Consider the following 22257-nt stretch of genomic DNA (forward strand, 5'->3'; position numbering starts at 1 on the left):
AGTGCATTTAGTAAATTATTAGTTTATGCTTAGGGAAACACAATTTATGTAATTTTGTGACATCAACAACTAAAGGGATTGAATAGAGCTGTTAAAAGAGCAGAGCTTTTTTATGTTATTGAAGTCAATCTGCTAAAAATTCAAAATAGAATGCTATAACTTTAGAATGTTAAATATAAGCCCCATGGTAACTACATAGAAGATAACTAAATAATATATGCAAAAATAAATGAGAATAGTTTGTTTCATTTAAAAAAGGAAATCAACTAAACACAAAAAAAGACAGTTATGCAAAACGTGAGGGAGAAAAAGCTATAAGAAATATAGAAAGCAAATAGCAAAATGACAGAAGTCCCTCCTTATCAGTAATCAGTTTAACCTTAAATTAATTAAGCTATCCAATAAAAAGACAGAAACTGCAGAACAAATAAACACTTGATCCAACTGCTGTATAAAATATGCCATCTAAAAAAGACTAACTTTAAATCCAGAGAAAATTAGGGTGACTGTTAAAGAAAGAAAAAGATATTTCATGCAAATATAACCAAAACAGCACGGTGGCTATACTAATATCAGATAACATAGACTTTAAATTAAAAAATAAATGAGAGAAAGTAAGGTATAAACAAGTTTCAATAGAGCAAGATGATGCACCATTTATAAACATTTACACAGTTAATAATATAAAATAAAAATATTTGAAGCAAGATTTTCAGGTCAAAAAGAGAAATTCTATAGAGAGGTTCTACAAAAATAGTGCAGACTGAGTCAGTGATGAAAAGTTTCCTAACAAAAAGTTTTGGAAACAATGGCTTCACTGTAAATTCTACCAAACATGTAAAGAGCTAACACATTGGGCTAACACAAATGCATTTGAAAACTTTTTCCTTAAAGAAGTATAGGAGAGAACGCTCTGACTCATTCAGAGGCCAGTATTACACTGATATTGAAACCAGGAAGACACAACAGGAAACAGAAACTAGAGAACAATATTCCTCATAAACATTAATTCACAAGTCCTCAAAAAAAATTCTGAATTCAGCAAACTGAATTCAGCAGCATATTAAAAAGATTATACATCTTAAGAAAGTGGGATTAATTTCTGCAATTCAGAGATGTCACAACATGGGAAAATTGATCACTGTAAAACATAATATACACAAATTGAAGTTTAAAAATACATGATCACCTCAATTGATGCAGAAAAAGCCTTTAACAAAATTCAACACCCTTTCATAATCGAAACACTCAACAAACTAGGAGTAGAAGTAAACTAAAATCCATATATGAAAACTCCACAGTGAACATCATCCTCAACAGTGAAAGACTGAAAACTTTTCTTCTAAAAAAAAAAATCAAATATGCTCAAATTCACCTTTTTTATTTAATATCATACTGGAAGTCCTAGCCATAGACAGCAGGTAAGAAAAGTAATAGAAAGGCATCCAAATAGGAAAGGAAGAACTAACATTATTTCTGTTCACAGATAATATAATTTATAATAGAAAACCATAAAATTATCACACAAAAACCTTTATAACTGATAAGTTAGTTCATCAATGTAGCTTAATACAAAATCAACACGTGACACTTGACGGGATGAGCACTGGGTGTTATTCTGTATGTTGGCAAATTGAACACCAATAAAAAAATAAATTTATTATTAAAAAAAATCAACACGTGAAAATCTGTTTAATTTCTTCACACTAACAATGAACAATCTCAAAGTGAAATTAATAAAACAATTTCATTTATAATAGCCACAAAATGAGTAAGATACTTAAGGACTTAGCCAAGGAGATGAAAGTCTTGCACAATGAAAACTAGAAAACACTGTAGGAAGAAATTAAAGAAGACATAAATAAATGGGAAAACATCTCATGTTCACAGATTGAAAGACTTAATATTAATATCTCAATATACACAAAATGATCTACAGATTTAATGCAATAATTATTAATTTATCAACGATTTGATTTACAGAAATAGGAAAACTCATCTTAAAATTCATGGGGAATATCATCATTCCAAATAGTCAAAACAATCTTGAAAAAGAAAACCTAAAGAATTCATACTTCCTTTTTTCAAAACTTATTGCAAAGCTACTGTAATAAAAATAGTGTGGACTAGCATAAAGACAGACATATAGATAATGGAATTGAATAGAGAGTGCAGAAATAAACACCTGTCTGTATGGTCAAGTGATTTTTGACAAGGTCACCAAGACAATTCAATTAAAAGGACAGGCTTCTCAACAAACGGTGCTGAGAATCTATATCCACGTGTAAAAGAATGATACTGGACTACTACCTAATGTTACATAAGAAATTAAATAAAAATATGTCAAGATCTTAAATGTTAGACTTAAAACCAGAAAACTGTTAGGAGATAACAAAAATCAAAATCTTCATGATAAGGGCAGCCCCAGTGGTGCAGCGGTTTAGCGCCACCTGCAGCCTGGGGTTTGATCCTGGGGACCCTGGATCGAGTCCCACGTCAGGCTTCCTGCATGGAGCCTGCTTCTCCTTCTGCCTGTGCCTCTGCCCCTCTCTCTCTCTGTGTCTCTATGAATAAATAAATAAAATCTTTTTAAAAAATCTTCATGATATTAGATTTGGCAATAATTTACTGATAATGATATGCACAGACAACAAAAGATAACAAAAGATAAAATGGACACATTGGACTTTATGTAAGTTTTAAAATATTTGCATCAAAAATCCCTATCAACAGAGTAAAAAGATGATGCATAGGATGGGAGAAAATATTCATAAACCATATATCTGATAAGAGATCAAAATTCAGAATACATGAAGAAGTCTTAAAAGTCAACTACAAAATATTTTAAACATTTAAATTCAAAAATAGATGGACTTGCATAGAAATTTCTCCAAAGAAGATATACAAATAGTCAATAACCACGTGAAAAGATGCTCCATATGATTAATTATTAGCGAAATACAAATCAAAATTGCAATATAATTTACTTCATACTGTTAGGATGGTTAATATGAAAACAATTACAGCAAAAAAACACTTCTTGATGAAGATGTGAGGAAATTGGAACATGTGCACTGTTGGTGGGAGTGTAAAATGGTACAGCTGCTATAGAAAACAGTATGGTTCTCAAAAAATTAAAAATGGAATTACCATATAGTTTGTCCTTTTCCAATTGACTTATTTCACTCAGCATAATAACCTCCAGTTCCATCCGCGTCGAAGCAAATGGTGGGTATTTGCCGTTTCTAATGGCTGAGGAATATTCCATTGTATACATAAACCACATCTTCTTTATCCACTCATCTTTCGATGGACACCGAGGCTCCTTCCACAGTTTGGCTATTGTGGCCATTGCTGCTAGAAACATCGGGGTGCAGGTGTCCCGGCGTTTCACTGCATCTGAATCTTTGGGGTAAATCCCCAACAGTGCAATTGCTGGGTCGTAGGGCAGGTCTATTTTTAACTCTTTGAGGAACCTCCACACAGTTTTCCAGAGTGGCTGCACCAGTTCACATTCTCACCAACAGTGCAATATAAAAATTAGTGAAAGGGAATAAAGGGAAAGGAGAGAAAATGAGTGAAAATATCAATGAGGGTGACAAAACATGAGAAACACCTAACTCTGGGAAATGAACAAGGGGTAGTGGAAGGGGAGGTGGGTGGGGGGTTGGGGTGACTGGGTGATGGGCAATGGGGGGACATTTGGCAGGATGAGCCCTGGGTGTTATGCTACATATTGGCAAATTGTACTCCAATAAAAATTTTTTAAAAAAATGGAATTACCATGTGATATGGATATATGGGTACATATTCGTGGATATGTATTCAAAAAAACTGAAAACGGGGTCTTAATGAGATATTGGTACCTCCCTGTTCACAGCAGCATTATTCATAATACTTAAAATGTGGAAGCAGCCCAAGAATTTGTTTAGGGATGAATAGGATGTATCATTGCCAAAATTGCAGCATCAGAGGTCACAGCCTCCATCCTCTGACAAAGATTAGCAATAAGACAACTATCCATGAATATTCAGCTTGTAAATATTCAGGAGTCCACTTCACAAATTTTAGCAACACAGTGAAAGAAACAAAAAAATATCTGAGAATAACTGCACACACAAAAAAGGGAATGACAACCTCATTTTGTCTGCATTACTCCCTATTCCAGGCCAACTTTGCTCAGTATGAAGAGGGAATCCCCAATTAGAAAGAGTTCTTCTCACCAGAAAAGGGAATTGGGTGAGCAACTAGTTTCCTCATCCTTTTGGGGCACCACATAAAGGTATTGCTTTGGTTTCATCTCACCTAAACACCCAAAGCTGAGGTGTATAGAGAGCAAAGAACAATAAAAGAGCAGAAGCTATCATTTTCAGCTGCACAGTGGGAGTAACTACAGTTACCAGGGAACTACTCTGCAGAGAAGCCTACTGAAGGAACCAAAGTTCAATACAGCCATCCCAGACCCACTGCAGATTTCACTGATTTTATTATGTATCTTAGAGAAGTTTGAAATTTTAGGCATTCAATTAGCTTCTTCAACATGTATCTCCAAATCTCTTCCCAACATTTTGGGAAGTTCTCGGCCATTATTTGATTTAATACACATTTTGTCCTTCTTTCTCTCTACTTCTAGGATTCTACTTATGGCAGTTGTTGGGACTTTAAACATCAGTCTGTACTTCTGTGGCTGCATGATATCACCACAGTCATATACACAGCTTTAAACACCATCAAAGGAAGTAAGGTGGAAAATGTTCAGGTGCAGAGTTAGAAAGACTATTTGTAAGAGAGCTCATCAATGCATACTAATAATAGAAGATAAGGCCAGATCTAGGCCCACAAGTAGGTCTGAGAACCTTGGCTTTCAGCATGCACTTTCCTAGCTTTAGGATCTCATTATGGGCATGCACGAAGCAGGTAGAGATTGGTAGCATGAAGATATATAGATGCAGGGGTGCACTTGCAGTGATGGAGGTCAGCTGCAAGGGTCTAATCTTGTTTTTTGCACAAACATGGCCACAGTGGCATGGGCTGCATACTGATGATGGTCCCAAGATCTAGTGGGCACTGGGGAGAAAGAGGAGGGAGAGAGTCAGGTATCTGTAAGAAAAACTATGGGGTGAAAACTCCATAGGGATATCAGTTTATTTTTCAGCAGAAACTGTGTAAGCCAGAAGATAGCAGCACTACCAACATGCTGAAAAGAAAGATCCTACAACCAATATTATACCCAGCAAAGTTAATCATTCAAAATTGAATGAGATATAGCTTACCAGAAAAATAAAAAAATAATAATAAAGGTGTTAATCATTACTAAATTGACCTTACAAGAAATGTTAAAGGAACTTCTTTAAGCTGAAAAGAAAAGGTCATAACTAGAAGTAAGAAAATTATGAAAGAACAAATCTCATCAGTAAAAGTAAACTGTAATATAGTAGACCAGTCACTTATTAAGCTAGTATGAAGGTTAAAGATGAAAGTGGTAAAATCAATCATATCTATAATAATTAGCTAAGAAACTAATAAAATGAGAAGATGTAACTATAATAAATAATGTGAATGGGAGACTAAAAATTTAGGAATTTTAAAATGTGTTCAAATTTGAATGGCTAGCAACTTAATATAGACTGCTATATGCATAGTGTATTATAAATTAACCTCATGGGAAGCACAAAATAAAACATACAATAGGTACACAAAAAATATAGAGAAAAATATCCAAACATAATACTAAAGAAAACCATCAGAATAAAAGGATAGAGAGAGAGAGAAGAAGAAAGGAACAGAGATTTTAAAAATAATCAGGAAACAATTAATGAAACGGCAATAATTACATACCTGTAAATAATTACTTTAATATAAATGGACTAAATTTTCCAATCAAAAGACATAAGGTGACTGGATGTAGAAAACAAACAAACAAAACAAACAAACAATCTAAAGACACACATTGACTGAATGTGAAAGATTAAAACAAAATCCATGAAAATTAAAGTGAAAACTGGGTAGCAATATTTACATGATACAAAATGCACTTTAAAACAAAGAGTATAGTAAGAGATAAAGATTACATAATGATAAAGAGATCAATCCCTAACAAAGTATATAACAATTATAAATATCTATGCACCCAACACAGGAGCATCTAGCGACATAAAGCATTTATTATCAGATATAAAAGGAGAAACTGACAATTATACAATAACAATAGGGGATGTTAACACACCATTTACATCAATGAATGGATCACCAAAACAGAAAATACATAACGAAAGAGTGGCCTTTATTCCATGGATGCAGGGATTGTTTAATATCCATAAATCAACAAATGTGATATAACACATTACAAAATGAGAATACAAGTTATGATCATCTTAATAGATACAGAAAAATAATTTGATAAAATTCAATATACATTCATAATAAAATCTCAGCAATGTGAGGAAAGAGGGACATAACCTCAACATAATAAAGTTCATATATGACAAACTCACATCTAACAGCATACTGAAAGGTGAAAGGCCAAAACTTTTCCTTTAAGATCAATAACAAGTCAATAACACTCTCACCACTTGTATTAACATAGTATTGGAAGTTGTAGACATACTAATCAGACAAGAAAAATTAAATGTCCTTACCTAAATTGGTAAGAAATAAGGAAAACTTATTAAAAAATTAAATGTCTTACCTAAATTGGTAAGAAATAAGGAAAACTTTCACTATTTTCAGATAATATGATATATAAATAATCCTAAATAATCTATCAAAAAATTAGAACTAATATGTATTTCAGTAAAATTATAGGATACAAAATTAATATAAGGAAATCCATGTATTTCTACACTAACAACAAAATACCACAAGGAGAAATTTTTTAAAATCTTATTTAAAATTCCATTAAAACAAATAAAATCCCTAGGAATAGATTTAACCAAGTAAGGTAAATATCTATACTCTAGAAACTATTTTCATTGTTGAAAGAAATTGAAGATGGTACAAATATGTGAAAAGATATGCTTAGGGATTGAAACAAATAAAAGTGTTAAAATGTCCATGTTATCCAAAACAGATTAAATTCAATCACTACTAAGTTGCTAATAGCATTTTTCACATAACTAGAACAAATATTTCTAAAATTTTTATGGAAATAGAAAAGATCCAGAATAACCAAATTAACTTGTGAAATAGAGCAAAGCTGGAGGTATCAGGCTCCCAGATTTCATACCATATTACAGTGCTATAATAATCAAAACAATGTGCTACTGCTACAAAAAGAGATGTATAGACCAATGGAAAAAAATGGAGAACTCAGAAATAAACCCAATTTTATATGGTTAATGAATGTACAACAAAAGAAGCAAGAATATACAATGCAGTCCTTTCAATAAACGGTGCCAGGAAAACTTGACAGCAACACTAAGAAACAATGAAAGTGGATGACTTCACTACACCATATACAAAAATAAACTCAAAATGTATTAACAATCTCAATGTAGGACTTAAAACCCTAAACTCCTAAAAGAAAAAAAAAAAAAAAAAGAGGCAGTGAACTCTTTGACATCAGGCTTACCAGTATTTTTTTTCAAGTATTTCTCCTTAGGTGAGGGAAAAACAAACTATTGGGACTACATCAAAATAAAAAGTTTTTTCGCAACTAAGAAAGCCATCAGAAAAATGAAAAGGCAACATACTGAATGGGAGAAGATTGCAATGATATATTTGATAAAGGGTTAATATCCTAAATATATAAAAAAATTCATACAATTCCAGAAAAAAACCAATCTGATTAAAAAATGGTCAGAGAACCTGAATAGACAATTTTTCAATGAAGACATACAAATGGCCAACAGAACACAAAAAGATACTCAGTATCACTAATCCTCATGGAAATGCAAATCAAAACCACAATAAGACATCAATTCACATTTGACAGAATGGAAAGAAAGAAAGAAGGAAGGAAGGAAGGAAGGAAGGAAGGAAGGAAGGAAGGAAGGAAGGAAGGAAGAAGGAAAAGAGAAAGAAAAGAAAGAAAGAAGAAAGAAAGAAAGAAAGAAAGAAAAGAAAGAAAGAAAGAAAGAAAGAAAGAAAGAAAGAAAGAAAGAAAGAAAGAAAAAGAGTTGGTGAGATTGTAAAAGGGAACCATTGTGCACTGTTGGTGGGAATGTAAATTGGTACAACCACTATGAAAAATGTTATGGAGGTTCCTCAGAAATTTAAAAATAGACCTACCATATGATCCAACACTTTCATTTCTGGGTGTGTGTATATATATATATATATATATATATATATATATATATATATATAAGTTTTTATTCATTCATTCATGAGAGACACACAGAGAGAGGCAGCAGAGACATAGGCAGAGGACGAAGCAGACTCCCCACAAGGAGCCTGATGAAAGACTCAACCCCAGACCCCAGGATTGTGCCCTGAGCAAAAAGCACAGCATATGCAGCACACATTGGAAACACTTCTGGAAGTGAAAACTGTAATGTATGTAATATTGAATACTACCTTCCATAAAGATTTCTTCACATATATACATTAGTGAAGTTCTATTATTTTCTTGACATAGGCTCTTTACATTTTATTAAAAATATTTTAAGTTAAAACACAGAAACTAACCAACAAAACAAAGAAATAAACCAGAAAATTATGATTAAGTCTCGGAAAAAAATAATTAATGAATATTAGCCCCACAATGCATGAATGCTACTGATGTCTCAGTAGGCATAAGGAAAATTTAGAAATTAACCAAATGATAATCCCCAAACTGAATAATATAGAGTATGCCAAAAAAATCATTGTGGATTTAACTGCAGAATGTAGATAATAGGTGAACCCCCCCCCCCAAAAAAAAAGCTTGAAAATAGAATAATGAAATGACATAATGTAAAAAAGAGATTTTAAAATATTTTCAAAATAGGGGAGTTGGAAGATGGTGGCAGAGTAGAAAGACCCTTGGCTTGCCTCATCCCAGGACTACAATTAGATAACTATCAAATAATCATAAATACCACAGAAATTGACCTGAAGACTGGCAGAACCAACTCCACTACTAAAGACAGAGGAGAGGCCACATCAAAGAGGGTAGGAAGTACAGAGACGTGGTTTAGGGAAGAAACAGATTGTGGCTGCTGCAGCTAGGAAAGAGTTGAAATTACTGAGAAAAGGAAGAAACAGACTAACACACAAGGGAGCACAGGAACACAAATCCCCATAGCAATTAGCGTGTAAAACAAGAGAGGTGGAGTTTCCTGACTTGTGGCAACCACAGAAACTTAAGGTCTGAAATTTTACAGTTCAGAGGGCTTTGCTGGGATAGATCCCAGAGGACACTGGGCTGTTCTTAGAGAGAAGGCAGGCAAACAATCTAAAGACACACCACATGGAAACAGGAATCTGAAGAGCAACTGGGGCATACAGTATGAGGTTAGCTGCTTATCTCTGAGCACATCCCAGAGAGACAGCACTCATGGAGAAGGAACTGGCTAGCACTATTTCCCTCCTTCACCCCTCAGCATAAACGAAGGGCAGCTGTGGGAACCAGCATAGCTCAGACAGTTGCTACTTGACTTGCTTACACCAATTCCCACCTTCCCCATGCTCTGCTGGAACTACCCCTTCCAGTAACCCTTGCCTGAGTCCCAGTATGGCAAGCCCCCTTCCTAAGAAGCTTGGCCCAAACCCCTGTTCACACTGGGTTTCCCAACATAGGAGTTTTGCAGAATCTTGGTTCTAGCAGCAGTTGTGATAGGTCTCATTTCACAAACACACCAGAGCACATCTAGATAAAATGCACTGCATTTAGGCCGAGACCAAACACTGCTCACAGTAGAGAAAGACAGTCTCTGTAGATGACTGGTCTGAAGGATAAATAGGCCAGGAAAAAACAGCACAGCATATGCAGCACACATTGGAAACACTTCCGGAAGTGCAAGCTCTGGGAGACAGGGAACACCACACAAGAAGGCACTACAGGACATCTTTTTCCTAAAGCCCTGACCCTCAAAAAAAATAAGATGTAGCTGACTTTTCTAACACAGAAAAACAGGCAAGAGATTTACACAAATGAGAAGACAGAGAAATTTATCCCAAAACAAAGAATAAGGACAAGTTCATAGCCATAAATTTAAGCAAAATAGATATAAATAACATGACTAAACAGAATGTTATGTAGTAATCATAAGAATAATCACTGGACTTGAGAAGAAGGAAGATATGATTGAGAGCCCTAAAACAGAGATAAGAAATTACATAGCAGAGATAAAGGATACAATAAATGAAATGAGAAACACACATGGTGAAGTGAACAGCAGGCTGGAAGAAGCAGAGGAATGAATTAATGACCTATAAGACAGAGTAATGAAGAGTAATTAAGCTGAACAAAAGAGAGAGAAAAGAATTACACAAATGAGAATGGATATAAGAAGCTCAATAACTCCACAAATGTAATAGCATTCATATGATAGGAGTCCCAAAAGAAGACAGAGAAAAGGGAGTAGAAAATTTATCTGAAGATACAATAGCTGAAAACTTCCCTAATCTGGGGAAGTTAAGAGATATCTAGATCCAGGAGGCACAGAGAACTCCCATCAAAATAAAAAAGCAGATACACACAGAGATATTGTAATTAAATAGGTAAAATATAGTGATAAAGAAAAAAAGTTAAAAGCAGCAAGAAAAAAAGAGATATGTAACTTACAGGGGGAAACCCATAAGGCTAGCAGGAGACTTTTAAGTGAAAATTTTCCAAGTCAAAAGGGATTGACATGATATACCTAAAGTGCTGAATGGGAAAAAATCTGAAACCAAGAATATTCTATCCAGCAAAGCTAACATTCAGAATAGAAGGAGAGATAAAGAATTTCCAGACAAGCAAAAACTAAAGGAGTTTACCACCCCTAAACCATCTCTGCAAGAAATTTTAAAAGGGACTCTTCTGAGTGGAAAGGAGAGAACAAAAGTGACAGTTTAAAATTAGGAAACACAAAAGCAGTAGAAATGGATATTTCCACAAAATATCAATCAATTAATTCACAAAATAAAAGAATGCAAAATATAATAACATATATCTAAAATGTGGGAAGGAGAGGTGTAAAGAATGGGTTCAAACTTAAACAACCACCAACTTGATATAGACTGCTTTATGCAGAAGATGTTACCTAAAAACCTAATGGTAACTATATATAAAAAACCACCAGAAAACATGAAAAGAATGAAAAGAAAGAAATCCAAATGTATCACTAAAGAAGATCAGCAAAACATGAAAGAATGACAAGAAAGGATCAGAGAAAATCTTCAGAAACAACTATAAAACAAATAATAAAATGCAACATAGATTTATCAATAATTACTTTGAATGTAAATGAACTAAATATTGAAATCAAAAGACATAGGGTGACTGAATGTATAAAAAAAATAAGATCCATCAATATGCTGCCTATAGGAGACTTATTTCAGACCTAAAGACACCTGTAGATTAAAAGTGAAGGAGTGGTGAAACATCTATCATGCAAATGAATGTCAAAAGAAAGGTGAAGTAGCAATGCTTATATTGAACAAAATTAGACTTTAAAACAAAGAGTGTAATAAGAGACAAAGAAGAACACTAGGTAATAATAAAGGGGACAATCCAACCAGAAGATATAACAATTGTAAATATGTATGCATCCAACATAGAAGCACCCAAATATATAAAATAGTTAATATCAAACTTAAGGGAACTAAATGATACAAACACAATAATAATAGGGAGGGAACTTTAACACCCCACTTGTATCAGTGAACAGATAGATCATTTAAACAGAAAATCAACAAGGAAAGAATGGCTTTAAATGATGCACTGAACCAATGGACTTAACAAATATATTTCAGAACATTTCATCCTAAAGCAGTTCACACATTATTTTAAAGTGTTCATGGGACATCTCTAGAATAGTTCACATATTAGCCCACAAAACAAGCTTCAGCAAAATCAAGATCAAAGTTATGCCATGCATATATTCTGACCACATTGTTACTAAACTAGAAGTCAACCACAAAAGAAAATATGTGAAGAACACAAATACATGGATGTTAAATAATATGCCACTAAACAATGAATGGATCAACCAGGAAATAAAAGAAGAAATAAAAATACATGGAAAGAGGGGGAAAGCTAAAATGGTGGCATAGTAGGTTTACTTAATCACTCATACACAGCTAGTTAACTATCAAGTCATTCTGAATACGCATCAAATCAATCTGAGGACTGATAGAACAAACTGCACAACTGCAGGGAGAGAAGAAACCACATTGAGGAAGGTAGAGATTGTGGAGACATGGTTTTGGGGAGAAATGGATCATGGGTGCTGTGAAGGCAGGGAGCCCTGGTCAAGAAGGGCAAGAGAGAGTGGAGTGCACAGGGATACACACCAAGAGAACACTTCCCTAAAGCCATTGGCTGGGGAAACAAGAGGAGCTGATTTTTATCAGTGTTTGCAATCAGTGGTGTTGAAAGAATAGAATTTTAGAGGTTGGTGGGCTTGGCTGGGATAGAGCTCTGAGGTCATTGCCTTACTCCTGGAGACAAGATGGGCCAGCAATCCCAGGGCAGATGATACCATCTTATGATCACCTAAGGTGCACAGGGCACCATTATTCACTCTTCCTGGAGTTCATCTATGTGAGGTGTCACTTGCAGAGAGGTCTCTCTTGGGACAAAAGAGCCAATGAGCTCCATTTCCCTTACCTGCCCTTTAGCATAGGTTCAGAGACATCTACTGAGGGGCAGCTAATTCAGACCCTGGTTGTTAGCATGTTTTGTCCAAATACCACACCTCTGAGCCCTTCTCAGTCAAACCTGCATCAACCTCAGGATGGCAAGACTCTCTCCCAAAAGATCAGTGCAGATTCCCACCACACCAGGTCCCTACAGTTTGGAGCTGAAATAGAGTCCAAACTTCCCTGTGCTGCTCCTAGAAGGCAAGCAAAGTCCCACATTGGGCCCTGAGGGGAGCCTGCTACTCCCTCTGTCTGTGTCTCTGCCTCTGTGTGTGTGTGTGTGTGTCTCATGAATAAATAAATAAAATATTTTAAAAAAAGAAGTGATATATATATATAAGAAGTGATATATATATATATAAAGAAGTGATATATATATATCAGAATATTACTCAGCCATAAAAAAGAATGAAATCTTGCCATTTGCAATGACATAGATGGAGCCAGAGAGTATTGTATTAAGTGAGATAAGTCAGAGAAAGATAAACACAATATGCTCTCACTTATATGTATAAATTAAGAAATGTAACAAATGAACATAATGGGGATTGAAAGGGAGAGGCAAACCAGGAAACAGACTCTAAACTAAGGGTTATCAGAAGGGAGGTGGGTGGGGATATGGGTTAACTAGGTGATGGGGATTAGGATGAGCACTGGGTGTTGTATCGAAGTGTTGAATCACTAAATTGTACACCTGAAACTAATACTACACTATATGTTAACTAATTGGAGTTTAAATAAAAACTTTAAGAGAATGCATGGAAATAAATGAAAATGGAAACACAATGATCCATATCCTCTGGAATGTACCAAATGGGGTTCTAAGAGGAAAATTTATAGGAATATAGGCCCAACTCAAGAAGCAAGAAAAATCTCAAATAACCCAACTTTACACCTAAAACACCTAGAAAAAAGAACAGTAAAGCAAGCCTAAAACCATGAAAAGGGAGGAAACAAGAAAGATTAGAGCAGAAATAAATAATACAGAAACTGAAAAAACAAACAGACATGAAACTAGGAACTGGTTCTTTGAAAAAATAAATAAAATTAATAAACCTCTAGCCATATATATCAAGGAAAAAAAGAGAAAGGACACAAATAAATAAAACCATAAATAAATGAGAAATAACAACTGACACCATAGGAAAACAAACAATTTTAAGTGAAAATTATAAAAAAAAACTACATGCCAACAACCTGAACAATGTAGGAGAAATGGATAAATTCTCAGAAACATATAAACCACCAAAACTGGGGCACCTGGGTGGCTCAGTGGTTGAGCATCTGCTTTTGGCTCAGGTCATGATCTGGGGGTCCTGGGATCAAGTCCCACATCAGGCTCCTCACAGAGAGTCTGCTACTCCCTCTGTCTATGTCTCTGCCTCTCTCTCCATGTCTCTCATGAATAAATAAATAAAACTTAAAAAAATAAATAAACCACCAAAACTGAAACAGGAAGAAATAAAAAATTGGAACAGACTGATAACCAGTAAAGCAATTGAATCAATAATAAAAAAAAAAAAAAACTCCCAAGAATCAATAGTCCAGGACCAGATAGCTTTATAGGTGAATTCTACAAAACATTTAATGAAGAATTCATGCCTATTCTCAAACTATTTCAAAAAATAGGAAAGGAAGAAAAATTTCCAAATCCATTCTGAGGCCAGAATTGCCCTGATTCCAAAATCAGACAAAGCTTCCACTCAAAAAGAGAACTACAGTACAATATCCCTGATGAACATAGATGCAAAAATCCTCAATAAAATTCTAACAGACTCAGTTCAACAGTATGTTAAAAAAGTAACGTACCATCTTATTCCCAATCTCTCAGGACACTGATCTTTGTTACACTCAAAGGAAGAGAAAAAAAAGATAGTGGAGTTAATAGGAACTGAAGCACAAAATGGGTATAGAATTCACAGAAGCCAGTAGAGAGTAAGGCCAAGCAATGATAAGGCAAAATTAGCTGTTCTCCAATCAAAATAAAATAAAATAAAATAAAATAAAATAAAATACTGATTTCTAAGATAGGAGTCCTTGGCTTAGTTTGCAAATTAGACATACCTAGTGAGCTAAAAGAACCCCACCACCACCAAAAACAAAACAACATAAAACAAAAATACCCAAACAAAAAAACACCCTGATGCTTATGCTCTACTTATAAAGGACAAAGATTCAGTTGATCTGGCTTGTGGCTCAGTGACGGATATTTTTGCAAAGCTGTGGCAGTAATGCTTATGTACAGTCAGGGCTGAGAAATCCTGTTTTAAGTGTTTTCTGTACCTTGGGCTTTTCAAACGGATTTGGAATAAACTAACTATAGATGAGGATCAATGCAGGAAATCTGGAGAAGACATGGTTGACTAGAAAGAGGGGAGATAAAATTGGAAAGAGCAGGGCAGGAAAATGGTAGCCAACAGAAAAAAGGATCAAGCCACAGCTGGGCCTGCTCTGTGGACACACACTAATGTTCCAGGCCAATATAAACAGCAGAAATAGACACCAACCTTGTCTCCTGAAAGTTCTCCTTTTCTGGTTCCACCTCTCCTCTCAGGACTCTCTCACTCTGGTTTGTGTCTTGTTCCTGGCCACTCAGGATAACCCTGATTCGAGCTTAACTCCATACCTGATCTTAACATGCTTCTCATATCGACCAGACATGAGGGGTTCATTTCCCCACCGCATCCCCACCTACAGGAGCAAATTAGGCACTGGGTATAGTTTGCATAATGCATTTGTGGGGGGAAAACTGTGTGCTTTTGGTGGGTGCAAAATATTAAGAAAAAGTATTAAGGGACGCCTGGGTGGCTCAGCAGTTGAGTGTTTGCCTCTGGCTCAGGGCATGATCCAGGAGTCCTGGGATTGAATCCCACATCAGGCTCCCTGCAGTGAGCCTGTTTCTCCCTCTGCCTGTGTCTCTGCCTCTCTGTGTCTCTCATGAGTAAATAAATAAAATCTTTTTTAAAAAAAACTTAAAATGAGTGAAGCTGCCAGTTCTTTCTCTTACCCACCTGATATGGCTAGGGAAGGCAAAAAGTCAATATAGGATCAGCTTCTGAATCTCATAACAACTAAAGGGCACATATGCAATCATTTTCACTCATTTACTCCCTTGCCCCAGGAGTGTTCAAGGAACTACTGTGTTCCAGGCACATCACTACACGCTGATGACTCAGTGCCAGTGGACCAGACTCACATGGAACTTGTACTGGAGAAGCTGAGAGACATGTGATTCCTAGTTCTGTGAAGAACTGGAGGCTGAGAAAGTACAGAATATTATGGAGAAAAGTCTCCAAAACACAACTATCAGGCAATTTAATATTTATCAGGAATCAGACAGACCCTAAGACCATTCAATAAAAAGAAATCTTCATAGGGGCACCTGGATGGTTCAGTGGTTGAGTGTCTGCCTTTGGCTCAGGGCGTGATCCCAGGGTCCTCAGATCTAGTCCTACACCGAGCTTCCCGCAGGAAGCCTTCTCCCTCTGCCTATGTCTCTGCCTTTCTCTGTGTGTCTCTCATGAATAAATAAATAAAGTCTTTTTAAAAAAGAAATATTAATAAATTATCATATATATACATATATATGTATATTTTATATATAAGAAAATTCTATTCAGAGAGAATGTGGCCCAAGGTATCCCAAAAAGTTAGGAAGTTTTAAACCCATCATGCTTCCACTCTATCAAAAGATTTCTCTTGTGGTTCAGCTTCTGGGATCATTCCACTCAGTAGTTCTTAATCTGCCCCTGTTCTCCAGACACCATTCCATTTCAGCAGGTGGGAAATACAGCAAAGCAGGGTTTGTGAGGTCAACTTCCTGATTTTATCCAGTTTGTACTAAGTTTTTTTTTTTTTTAATGATAGTCACAGAGAGAGAGAGAGAGAGGCAGAGGCACAGGCAGAGGGAGAAGCAGGCTCCATGCACCGGGAGCCCGACGTGGGACTCGATCCCGGGTGTCCAGGATCGCGCCCTGGGCCAAAGGCAGGCGCTAAACCACTGCGCCACCCAGGGATCCCCTGTACTAAGTTTTATAGCTTCACCTATACCACAGCTCATCATGGGTACCACCAGACAGGACAGGGTGTCTGGAATTTTATAACCATTATTAGAAAAGAGTTCTGAGTTCATTCACCCTTGAAGAGATTGAGTGAATGGAGGCTGTGAAAATTTTCACATTGTGAAAATGTGAGGGCAAGCAAGTGTCAAATCTCCATGACCTTTGATAGATCTGGACAGGAACAGAAGTGACGGGCAGCACTTTGGGTAGTGCCTGCATACAAGGAACATTCACCCTAGATCTTGAAGTCTTCACTGCAGAGCTCACAAATACCCACCCACCAACCAGTTTTATAACCAAGTCAACCAGCTTCACACAGACATTAAAGGTCTGGAAACAAATTTAGGGCAGTCTAATTCCAAAAGGCCTGCTCTTCCACTAGCCAGCCCATTTCATTTATATTGAAATATTAGGAACTTTATATGAAATTCCCCCAAATAGCTTGCATATTAAAAAATAAAATCTGGAGAAGGCAATGCTTAGCATAAAGTTTTGAATTCCTGACTTTGTTGAAATTATATGCTGTTTATTATTATTCTAGACATTTATTTTTCTGTCATTGGAAGAGTTTCCTAAACATTACCATTATCTATCTATCTATCTATCTATCTATCTATCTATCTATCTATCTATAAACTACAAGATAATCATCATTCAACACAGACTCCTCCAATTATTCATGCCTTGGTTAGACCATAAAGGATTGTTTGGCCTGATCAGCTATTCACAGCCTCCAGTCAATTAGCTGAGTAATCTCTGCTTGTCTTACTCTGTTAGTGTTCTACACAGAGCCAGAGGAAAGTACTCCAGGAAAGACACTCTGGCTACTTTTGCATTCATATGGCAGCCAGCAGAGCTTTGTTAATAAAATTTGCAGCATTCTAACTCCCCTAACCTTTCAAAGTTCATCTGTGATAGATCTATGCTATCTATGCTCTTGCTCAACTCAAGCCAGGGGGACAATTTGGTCTGCATTTCATTTTTCTAAAAATTAACACTTCATTAGAGCAAGGAAAGATTCTTTCTATATTGCTGTGGAAAATGAGAGCTCAAGGAAATTACTAACAGGTCACAAAATCACTGGAGTATTATGAGTCCTGGATTGCAGTCCATGCAGTGTCTGATGTATCCAATCTCCCACAAGTTCCTCCAAGAAATGATAATGACATTATTTTAGATAAAGATGTTAGATGTTCAGAGTCCCACACAAAATTATTTCATGTCTAAAGAAAAATGAAGAATTAGAAAATATTCATTGTAGAATTCATTTTCCTTTCTAATCCCAAACCTACTTGTTAGTTTAAGGCAGTTGTGTAGGAAAAACTCACTGCTTTCCTTTGCTCACCTGTAACACTTCTGACACTATTAGTGTCAGTTTGTTTCTGCATCAACCAATTCTCTGACACAAAGTGGATATCCTACAATTCAATTCAGTTATTATACTATCTACCCTGCATTAGCATTATATTTCACAAATTAAAGGCTTAGTTCCATCCTATTTCAGATGGCAATCACAAATCCCAACTAGCCTTAGTACTTCTGACAGACCAACTGTAAATCAAGTTTCCCATGATATTATATAGGATACAGATGAACAGCCTGATAAAGAGATACACAGGACAAGGTATGGGAAAGGGCTACAGAACTTCTATGCCCCCTTTGGGCATGCCAATCTTCCAGCACATCCATGTGTTCAGCAACTCAGAAGCTCCATGAACTCTGTATTTTTGAATTTGTATGGAAGTTTCATCACACAGGTATAATCAATCATTAACTCAATCTTCTGTTCCTCTCTCCTTCATAGAGGATGAGGAGGTGGGGTTGAAGTTTCTAAACTTCTACCCATGGCTTGATCTTTCTGGTAACTGAAGCTATCCAGGAATCTACCTCATTAAAAAAAATCACCTCATTTTAAAAAGAGAAAAGAATGAAGAAGTGAAGAAAAAGAAAGAAGAAGAAGAAGAAGAAGAAGAAGAAGAAGAAGAAGAAGAAGAAGAAGAAGGAGGAGGAGGAGGAGGAGGAGGAGGAGGAGGAGAAGGAGGAGGAGGAGGGGGAGGAGGAGGAGGAGGAGGAGGAGGGGAGGGAAAGAGGAGAAGGAGAAGGAGGAGGAGGAAGAGGGAGGAGAAAGTGATGATGACAAAACTGCTGTCACTCAGGAAATTCCAAGAGATCCAAGATCTCTGTCAGAAATTAGAATTACAGAACAAGTGTTAGAACAAAAGATGTGCTTGGAACTCTTATCATTTAGAAAATCCCAAAGATTTCAGAAACTCTGCCAGGAACTGGGAGCAGACCTACATACGTATACACACATGTACTGTATAATTATACAGTGGTGTTTCTCAAAGTATGATTGCTGACTTTGTAATCTAATTATTTACTCTAGTTTTAAGAGTCTTGTAGGAAATAATGAGGATAATGACATACATATATATTATTATATATATTAACATACATGACCATATTTATGTGTATATAAATATATGTTAATTATAACAAAGTTTATAACACTTAAATATACAAAAATAGAGAAATGTTTTAAAATAGAAGCTTAAGGACCTTGAAAAATTTGCCCTTCTATAAAAGCAATGAAAAAGATGGAAAAAACTGATTAAAAGAAACATTTTCAAGAGTTCTGGAAAGTCAACCAAAGACTTACAGCAACCCAAGTAGGATAAGAAAAGAAGTTGCATCTTGCTAGCATTTTAAAGTACACCATTCCTATTACACATTCCGAGCTCTGTGGTAACCTTGGAAATTACAACCTTTATTCCTAGTACAACAAGGAGCAGAAGGAACTTTATTTTCACAGAATTCTTTTTCTTTTCTTTTCTTGTCTTGTCTTGTCTTTTCTTGTCTTTTCCTTTCTTGTTTCCTTCTGTCTTGCTTTTTGATCTGTCTAGTGGTTTTCTGGAAGATCTGACTTGAAAAGCTTTATTTTTGTTTGTCATCCAATGTTAAAAGCATTTTCCTGAGGGACAGTGACATTTGTTGAAATATTCACTGTTAAAAGTTTTAGGTATGGCTAAATGAAATAATGGCTAATAGTCAAGGTAAACAATTGACTAAACAAAAATCCAACCAACAAAGAAAAGCTAAGGTCTGAGATGTATGTAAGGCATTGAAAAACTCCAACAAATGCCTGGAAGTGTAGAATGCACATGTAGACTCATACATATGTCCAAGAACATGAAAATTCCTTAATTTCTCACCTCTGGATGATCTTGAAGCTCTGCATATATAGGATGTGAAAGTTAAGACAAGATTTAGACGTGCAGATGTTAAAAGTATACCCCCCAAAGTATACCCCTCCTGGAAAAGACACAGAGATATACTGGCTTTAGTCGTGTAAGGATATTTCTGTCCAATCTAACCAAGTAGACACTTTAGTGACTACACACACACACAAATACAGACTATACAGAATTAGTTAAGGAAATCATTAGATAAATACCAACAACTATAACAAGCAGCAACACAACAAACTCTGGGAAGGGAAGAGAATATTATTATTATTTTTAAAGATTTTATTTATTTATTCATGAGAGACACAGATAGAGAGAGAGGCAGAGACACAGGCAGAGGGAGAAGCAGGCTCCATGCAGGGAGCCTGACATGGGACTCGATCCTAGGTCTCCAGAATCACACCCTGGGCTGAAGGCAGCACTAAATCGCTGAGCCACCCAGGCTGCCCGAGAATATTATTTCCAAAGTTGTCATGTTATATTATTTGAAATTTCACTCTTAAATAACAACAAAATTTCAGGACATGAAAAGAAATTTAAAAGTATAACAAAAATCAATCAACTGAGACAGTCCCTGAAGAAAATCAAATATTGGATTTACTGCACAAATAGTTTAAATCATCTACTGAAAATATGTTCAGATAACTCAATGAAACCATGTCTAAAGAAATAAAGAAAATAATTAGAATAAGATTTCACTAAGCAATAAAGAGAATTATAAAAGGGAACCGAATTCTGGATTTGAAAATGACAATACATGAAGTGAAAAATTTAGTTGAGGGGTCCAACAACATATTAAAACAGATAGAAGAAAGAAGCAGCAAATTTGAGTAAAGGTGAATTGAGATTATCCAGTCTAATTAATAGAAAATACATACATATGTACACACATACATACATATACATACAAACCCAAAGAGATATGTGGGACACCATCAAGCATACCAACATATGATAGAATCAAGCAACTAGAGGAGGGGAAAAGAGAAAACACTATCTAGGTAAATTATGTTTAGAGTTACCTAAAGTTCATAAAAAGAATTAATCTCCACAACCAAGAAGCTTAATGAACTCTAAGTATAATAAATTCAGATTCATACCTGGATGATTATAATCAAACAATAGAAATCCAAAGATAGAGTCTCTTGGAAGTAGTAAGAGAGAAAGAATTTAGGTACAAGAAGTCCTCAGTAAGATTCATAGCTGACATACTACCAGAAAGCATGGAGACAAAAAGAGAGTGAAATAGTATATTTAAAGTATTGAAAGAAAAAAAATAAAACCTGTCAACCAGGAATTCTATATACAGCAAAACTATTCTAAAAGGTGTTAAAAATTAAGACATTTCCATAAATACAAAAACTGAGTTTTTTCTAGCAGACCTGCCCTATAAGAAATACTAATGGGAGTTTTTCAGGATGAAATGAAAGAAGACTAAATAGTAGCTCATATAAGGGAATGAAGAGGATTGGCAAAGGTAACCACATTAAAAAAAAAAAAAAAACTATAAACTTTGTTGTTGCTGACAACACTATTTTTCCCATATGATTTAAAGATTAACCACATAAATAATAATTACAAATCTAAATTGATGGATACAAAATGTATAGTTATAATTTGCAACAATAATGGAAAAGAATGGGAGAAGGAAACTGTACAGAAGAAGCACTTTTGTATATTATTGACATCTAACTGGTAATGACTTGAACTAGACTATTAGAAATTAATATAATAATTACAATACCCAGGGCAACTAAGAAAGTAAAAATAAATTGTAAAATAAATGACAAGGGAATTAAATGATATACTAGAAAATATCTATTTAAGTTACAAGAAGGCAGTAATAGAGGTAAAAACAGACCTCAGGTATATAGAAAGCAAAAACCAAATGCAGACTTGAATGCCAGTTTATCAACAGCGGTATTAAATGTAAATGACTAAGTTGTCCGATTTTTAATTTTTAAAAAACATATTACAGTTGCATATGTAACATACATATATGCTATCTATAAGAAATTGACTTTATTTTTTAAAAAAATTTGGTTGCAAGTAAAATGGTGAAAAAATATAAACCAGGCAAGCAACAGTCAAAACAAGTTGGAGTCTCTCTACTACTGTTAGACAAAAATGACTTTAGGAAAAAATGTGAATGTCAACAGAGAAGGAGATCTTATAATCATAAA

The 22257-nt window shown here is 35.3% G+C and overlaps 1 long non-coding RNA gene across 2 annotated transcripts in view; it reads right to left on the bottom strand.

The window, feature by feature from the left end:
* Positions 1-19567, bottom strand: part of LOC140612075 (uncharacterized) — a 72261-nt gene extending 52694 nt beyond the window's left edge. For both annotated transcript variants that reach the window (XR_012013390.1, XR_012013391.1), the window contains exon 1: positions 19489-19567. This is a non-coding gene — a long non-coding RNA (uncharacterized lncRNA). The remainder of the gene's footprint in view (positions 1-19488) is intronic.
* Between the last annotated feature and the right edge of the window lie 2690 nt (positions 19568-22257).

Source organism: Canis lupus, chromosome 20, assembly GCF_048164855.1.
Source record: "Canis lupus baileyi chromosome 20, mCanLup2.hap1, whole genome shotgun sequence".
NCBI classification, from domain to species: Eukaryota; Metazoa; Chordata; class Mammalia; order Carnivora; family Canidae; genus Canis; species Canis lupus.